Source organism: Eupeodes corollae, chromosome 2 (genome assembly GCF_945859685.1).
Source record: "Eupeodes corollae chromosome 2, idEupCoro1.1, whole genome shotgun sequence".
Taxonomy (NCBI): Eukaryota; Metazoa; Arthropoda; class Insecta; order Diptera; family Syrphidae; genus Eupeodes; species Eupeodes corollae.
This window is the reverse complement of record NC_079148.1, coordinates 123,002,054-123,009,018: the sequence shown is the minus strand read 5'-3', so window position 1 is coordinate 123,009,018 and position 6,965 is coordinate 123,002,054.

The following is a 6,965-nucleotide window of genomic DNA, read 5'->3' as shown; positions in this document are numbered from 1 at the left end:
GTAATTCTTGTCATGAAAAAGTGCTTTCTCAAACAAGCCGTTCGGATTCGGCCTAAAATTGTAGGTCCCTTCCATTCATGACAACAGTAGTCGCACACAGGAATGGTTGAGAGTTGTAAGTCACTAGACCTAGGTTCCCAACGGACTGTTGCGACACCCAATTTAATTTAATTTATTGCCTGGAAAACCTTGGCCGACCCCGAGATTAAAAACCAGGATCTTTTATATATGCGAAAGATACAAATTGAATTATTGAAATTGACGGAAGGTCAATTCTCGATAAATGTTTTGCAAAAGAAAATGATGGATATAATGATAAGAACCGATAAAAGAAATCAATCGAAGAAAATTATTTCGATAAGAAAAAAAAATCAAAAAACGTTAAACGCGTCCCAGAATATCGGGAAATTAATAATTCGACTCGAAGATCAAAAGGACGAATTTGAAACAATTGAAAAACAAAAAAGAAAACACTATACTTAGCTTCTTTTTGACTTCCTCCAACAGCTTTCGTAGTCGTTCTTCAACAACTTTTCTCCACGGCAGAACAAAACAAAATCCTTAACTCAATAGAAACTTAAAGAAAAACTATCGTACGAAACAAAATTACTTTATGTAGGTCTTTTCAAAAAAAAAATTCCTTCACACAATTTTTCTTTCATCAAAAGGCTTTGGGCTCAATTCAAAAAGTGGCCATCATCCTTGACCTTTCCGTCTACTTGCCCTTAAGCAATCCTCTCGGATCTTTTGCGTGGTGATCGATCTTCCTCGGTCCCACAACTTCCTCCATCCATAAGATTGGGGTGTGCGACCGAGAAGCCAGATATCTTTCATCTCACGCGATCTCTTTAAAGAAGTGATTCGATCGCCCAGTAGCTCAATGAGTGAGTTCAGCTCTTCACTTTCGAACCCATTCCAGTCAACACTTTCTGGAAAAATCGTGTGTAATTCCTCGCATTACCGAGGACCTACATTCGATATATTTTGGTTAAGAAAAAACTACTTAAGTCGTGTTGAAGGAAGCCGGTAGCCAAGTCTATAATTAAAATAAGAGTTATTAAGATATTCTTGGAGTGATTTATCGTTAATACTTTATGATGGGCCCTCGGCCGTACTAAGTTAAAGTTGGTGTGACTTTCCCACACACATTGTTGGGCATGGGTATCGTCGTCATGCCTTGATGATCTTGTTCAAATAATATGTGGGTCAACGGTCGCTTAGTTCTTTGGTGTGGAATCCTTTCGCACACTTTGATGATACCTCTTAAATTTGCTTTCCCAAAATGCTAGGAGAGCAGGTCACTGACTGATGGTCCAGGTTTCTACTAAACTCTTCTTGAATTTTGGGCCGCAGTAAGAATTCGTTAAGGGTGGTTAGCAACAAGGGAGGTGAATCTTGTTGTGGTAGAACTTACCGCAACAATTATGTTTGTTCTTTTGTTCGACTAAAAATTAATTTTTAATTCATCTATCTATTAAGGTAAATGTTGAATTAACTAATCCACAAGAAAATTCCATATTTTTGTCTAAGTGTATAATCCACAAGAATTACAACTTGACTTTAACATCACAATGTGGAAAAATCACAGTGAATTTCAGTTTCATTGGCTCATAATCTTATATTGATTAGTTTCCTTTTTTTCCTTGTTTTTGTTTTTTCCTCAAAAAACACTCTCTAATCTTGTTTATACATACATATTGGTATTTATACAAGAGTATATTTATTTTAATGTTAATAATATACTATTGAGGGTTTGTTGAACGTTATTTTGTGGCTGACCACACCAAAACTTCACAGGACCCTCTATTATAAGGAATTTAATGGGGATGGGGAAAAATAGTCTACTTGACGATGAATGATATATATTTAGGTATGTATTGGAAATTATATTAATGGCAATTAGAACAAATTTCTAATAATTAATGAATTGTTGAATTAATTAACAAAACTATTGACATGGGCTGTAGTATAGTTTCTTAATGATAAACTTCATTGAACTTTGGTTTCAGGTGGTGGTAATGTATTGATGGTTGTACTTAAAGTGTTTGTAATGACAAAATAATTAATTTAATCAACAAGAAAACCATTTAATACCCTTTAATTATTAGTTTATTGTTTAGTATGTTTTAAGTACATTAGTTTGATTTGATTTTGGTATCTAAATTAAGACGGAAAATGCGTTGTAGTGGAACTAATGTCAATAATTCATAAAAATGTGAATTAAAGATTAAAACCAATAACATAAGTGATGTTGTGTTGATAGCAGTAACACGACTTTTAGAGCAAACATACAAAATTTCAATATTTTGTAGAAAATTAAAACATCAAAACAAATTAAGAAAATTTTAAGATTTTCAATTTCTATGCAACACAACTTTTAAGAAATAGCAACGAATCAAAAATTTTACAGATAATTTAATTTTCTATAATATTATGGTACATTTTCTAAAAAGCTTCAAAAATATTTAAGTTTTGTCGAACTGCACACTCACAAAAAAAAAACTGGTACAGATTTCCCGCGAAATTTATCTAAAAAAGTGGTTTTTAGATTCCTACCAGGAGTTTTTCGAAGAATTCCTGGTAAATACACCAGGTAAAATATAGAGAATTATTTTTCCTGGTAAAAATGTAACATAATTCTGGTATGTAGAATATACCAGGAGTATTTTTTTGTCCTGGTAAAAATGTAATTCCAGTGGCATGATGGTTAGTGCGTTGGACTTTCATGCCAGAAGTCGTGGGTTCGATCACTGCCTATGCCATCTAAAGTCTTTTAACGGGTACTGCCTCTTGCGAAGAATTGACAAATTCTCCATGAGTAACTCTTCTTATGAAAAGGTGCTTTCTCAAAATTAGCCGTTCGGATTCGGCATATAAACTGTAGGTCCCCTTCGTTCCTGGCAACATTACTCGCACACATTAATTGTTGAGAGCTGTAAGTCACTAGGATCTAGTTCTCAACGGACTGTTGCACCACCCAAAAAAGCCGAAGGAAAACCTAATTTTTCCTATACAAATAAAAAAAAAAATGTACCACAATTCTGGTTAAATAAACCATTAATATTTTGTTTCCGTGTAAAAATGTACCAGAATCCTGGTAGAATATACCAAGATTATTTTTTTCCTGGTAAAAATTTGCCACAATTCTGGTAAAATAAATCAGGTATTTTTTTTCTGGTAAAAATGTACTAGAATTCTTTTAAAATATAACCGAATTTTTTTCCTGGTAAAAATGTACCAGAATTCTGGAAGAATATACCAGAATATTTTTGTCCTGGTAAAAATGTATCAGAATTCTGGTAGAATATACCGGGGTTTACTTTTGCTCAAATTGTTGCTGAATTCTGGTAGAATATTAAGCTTTTCCCGCCAAATTATGGTAAGCTACTTATGGAACTATTAATTATGTATAGCATATACATATTTAATTGTATTCTTCTTACTAAAAAAACGCATAAGATATACTCGATTCGGTAGTATTCCTAAAGAAAACATTCACATCAACATCGTCTCTAGTATGTCCAAGAAAAAAGGGATAAAGGTTTTTCTCTAAACTAAACTATCGGTAGCGCCATGTAGATTACGCTTATTTGGTGGGAAGGGCTTGATTGGTATACTGTACTAAAATTTGATTTTTATCTAAGAGGAAAATATATACTAGACAATAAAATTCCTGGTTCTATTTACAAGATTCCTGATAATCTTCATTTTACCAGGAAAAAAATACTTTCTACCAGGACGCTGGTAACATTAACCAGAAAATTTTCTGTCACGAATTTTAGCAGGAAACCAGATTTCTAGTAAAAAAAACTGGGATGCGACCCACACTGACTTTTAAGCAAGACTTAAAAGTGCTTAAAAGTTTGTCTATATGTACTCGTATCAATTTTTACCAAATTGGCGTACTATTTTTTGTAGATTTTATTTTTTATTAAAAAACGGACTGTTGGATTTTTATATAAAAATTACTGAATATTGAAAACAATATTTTCTGTGAAATAAAATAAGTTTGAAGCCAATATTTTTAATTTTTAAAAAGCTATTTGAGTCGAAAGTAAAATATTACCAAGTTTTAGTATTGTTTTTTTAGAGTTTTGTTTTTTTGTAAAAAACTGTCAACAACATTTCTTATAAGATAAAATTAGTTTGAAGCAAATATTTCAAAGTTTTGAAAAGATATTGGAGTCGAAAATCAATTTTTACCAACTTTTATTAATTTTTATTTTAGATTTTTTATATTTTGTAAGAAAACGGTTAATTCGATTTTTCTCAACATTTTTCAGAATGTTGAAAACAGTATTTCTTATAAGATAAGTTCGAAGCCCAAATTTCAAGTTTTTGAAAAGATATTCTTCCAAAATATTAACAAATGTTAAAAACAATATTTCTTTTAAGACAAAATTAGTTTGAAGGCATAATCTCAAATTTTTGAAAAGGTTTTAGTCGGAAATAAATTTTTACACAACTTTGTTAATTTGTTTAGGTTTTTATTTTTTGTAAATAAACTGTCAAAAAGATTTCTCTCAAAATCTTACTGAATGTTGACAACAATATTTCTTAAAAGCTTACATTAGTCTGAAATCAATATCTTAAAGTTTTGAAAAGATTTTTAAGTCGAAAATCAATACCAACGTTTGATAATTATTTTTCAGTTTTAGTATTTACGTTGAAAAACAATTTTAACCAACTTTTGTTAATTTTTTTCAAGGTTTTTATTTTTGGTAAAAAAAACTGTCAATTAAATTTTTAATGTTTTGTAAAAAACTTGACGTTGAAAACGTTATTTTTCGTTGCATAACATTGTTATGGAGCTTAAATCATTTTTTGTTCGTAAAATAATCAAGGCGGCAAATTTTGTTTACTTTTTTCAATTTATAAAAAAAAATCGTTAGTTGGAATTTTTTCCAAAAGTTTTATACATAATAATATAATAATATATAATATAATATAAAATTTGACTAAAGTCTCTAGCGTTATTGGTTCGTGCGATATTAAGTGTTAACCAAAATTTTCACCTTTCTTTCAAATTGTTGTGGAAAAAAAACTCCCCACTCATTTTTTTTGAGAGCCTTTTCTGCATCTTTTTGCATTATTATCTGTATAACAAAATTTATTTGAAGTCGATATATCTACTTGTTCTTGAGCTATGTATGACGAAAGAAACTTCGCGAACGTACGGACTTACACACGCACGCACAGATATCTCTCTAAACATCATTAATTTCGACTCTAGGGACCTTGAAACGTCGGGAAATGTCAAAATTTTCAATTTGATAAATCGGACCGATTACAATAACGTGAATTGGCTTAAAACCTTTAACATGAAGTCATTCGACAAGATGGTTTGGGTTTAAGCGGCAAGAACAAACAGACGGGCAAACAGACAGAAAGTCGAACGAAATCAGGGGACCCACTTTTTCCAATTCTCTACCAACGTAATTACATGTTTGATGAAAATCTCAGGTTCGAAATTTTAAATGCCATATAGTTCAAATATTTCGTAAATAAAAAAGTTTGGATGAGTACAACTTTGCTAACTTCATCTCAATGGCCGTTTGTCGATTTTTCTTAAGCTTTAAAAAAATATCAATAATATCTTTTCTTGTCAGATACAAAATTTCAAGTTAACATCTTTCTATGTTTCACAATAATTGAGTCGAAAGGCATTTGTTATCACTTTTTTGTATTTAATTTTTCTTGTTTTGTAAAAAAAAAGTTGCCAATTAAATTTAACTCAAAGTCAGCAATAATATTTTCAAGAACATACAAAACAATGTTTTTCTCAAGATAAATTCTAAAGTCGTGATTTCTTGATCTATAGTTTAAGCCTTGTTGATTAAATAAACATAGCTTTTATTCATAGGCAATGTTCACGATGTGTTTAGTAAAACCCCAGTTTAATGTTTTATCCTACTATAACTATACTTCAAATGACAGGTCAAAGCAAACAAATATTGTCAAACTCGTTATTTTGTTCTGTCATTCCTCAAATTGGATGAGGAAAAACGTAAGTAAAACAAAATTATTTGATATGATTCACCTTTTCAATTCAGAAACAAAAATAAAATTTGACATTAGGCTGTGATAATAACTACTTAAACATTGCATTTTCCATGTGTATAGTTAAACTACAGGTTTGGCTCTAAACTTAGGTTAAAATTTATTTATAAATAGCCTAAGCTCTGGGCTTGTTTAGTAACAACTTAGCAAGAGTTTAGCAAACATCTATGAATATGATCCATATGTTGAATTGCTGCCAAGATATTCATATCGAAAATCAGTTTTGTATTAACTTTTAGTCTCTAGAACTCTTTGATTTAGATTCAATTGACATTAAACGTCAAGCAATATCAAAATTTTCAATTCGAAAAATCGAAATGTTAAGTTTAAAACAACTCGTCAAATGTTTTATTTCATTGTACAAGTACTCTGATACTTTGAATATGTCCAAAGTGAATCATTCGCTAGATACCAATGAACTCTTATGCCCCAGACTATTATGGAGAAACAATTGCAAAAGTTCGTTTTGGAAAGCAGTTCGTATTTTAAATTGTTCAAAGCTTAGGATTGGTATAATCATACCCACATCGAATTTAAAAATACTTTTTCAATCCATTTTAAATGTAAAGAAGTCAGCTCTACCTTTTCAGTACTGCGTCAATTACATCAACGATCAAAAAATGGACCAGCCTTTCACAATTACAGAACTCAAAGCAGTACTAGTTGAAATGAAGGAAGCCAAAACGCCTGGAGAAGATCAAATCCCTCCAAATTTTATAAGTATTGTTCTGACGATTTTGCCAATTGTCTTTTACATCAGCTCAATGAATTGTATGAAAATGATTATATCCCTCAATGCTTTGAATCATCTGTTATTCTTCCAGTTTTCAAAAAAAGGAAACCAAAATGTGGTTAAAAACTAGAGGGATTTACTATACTTAATACAATCCGCAAGATATTTGGAA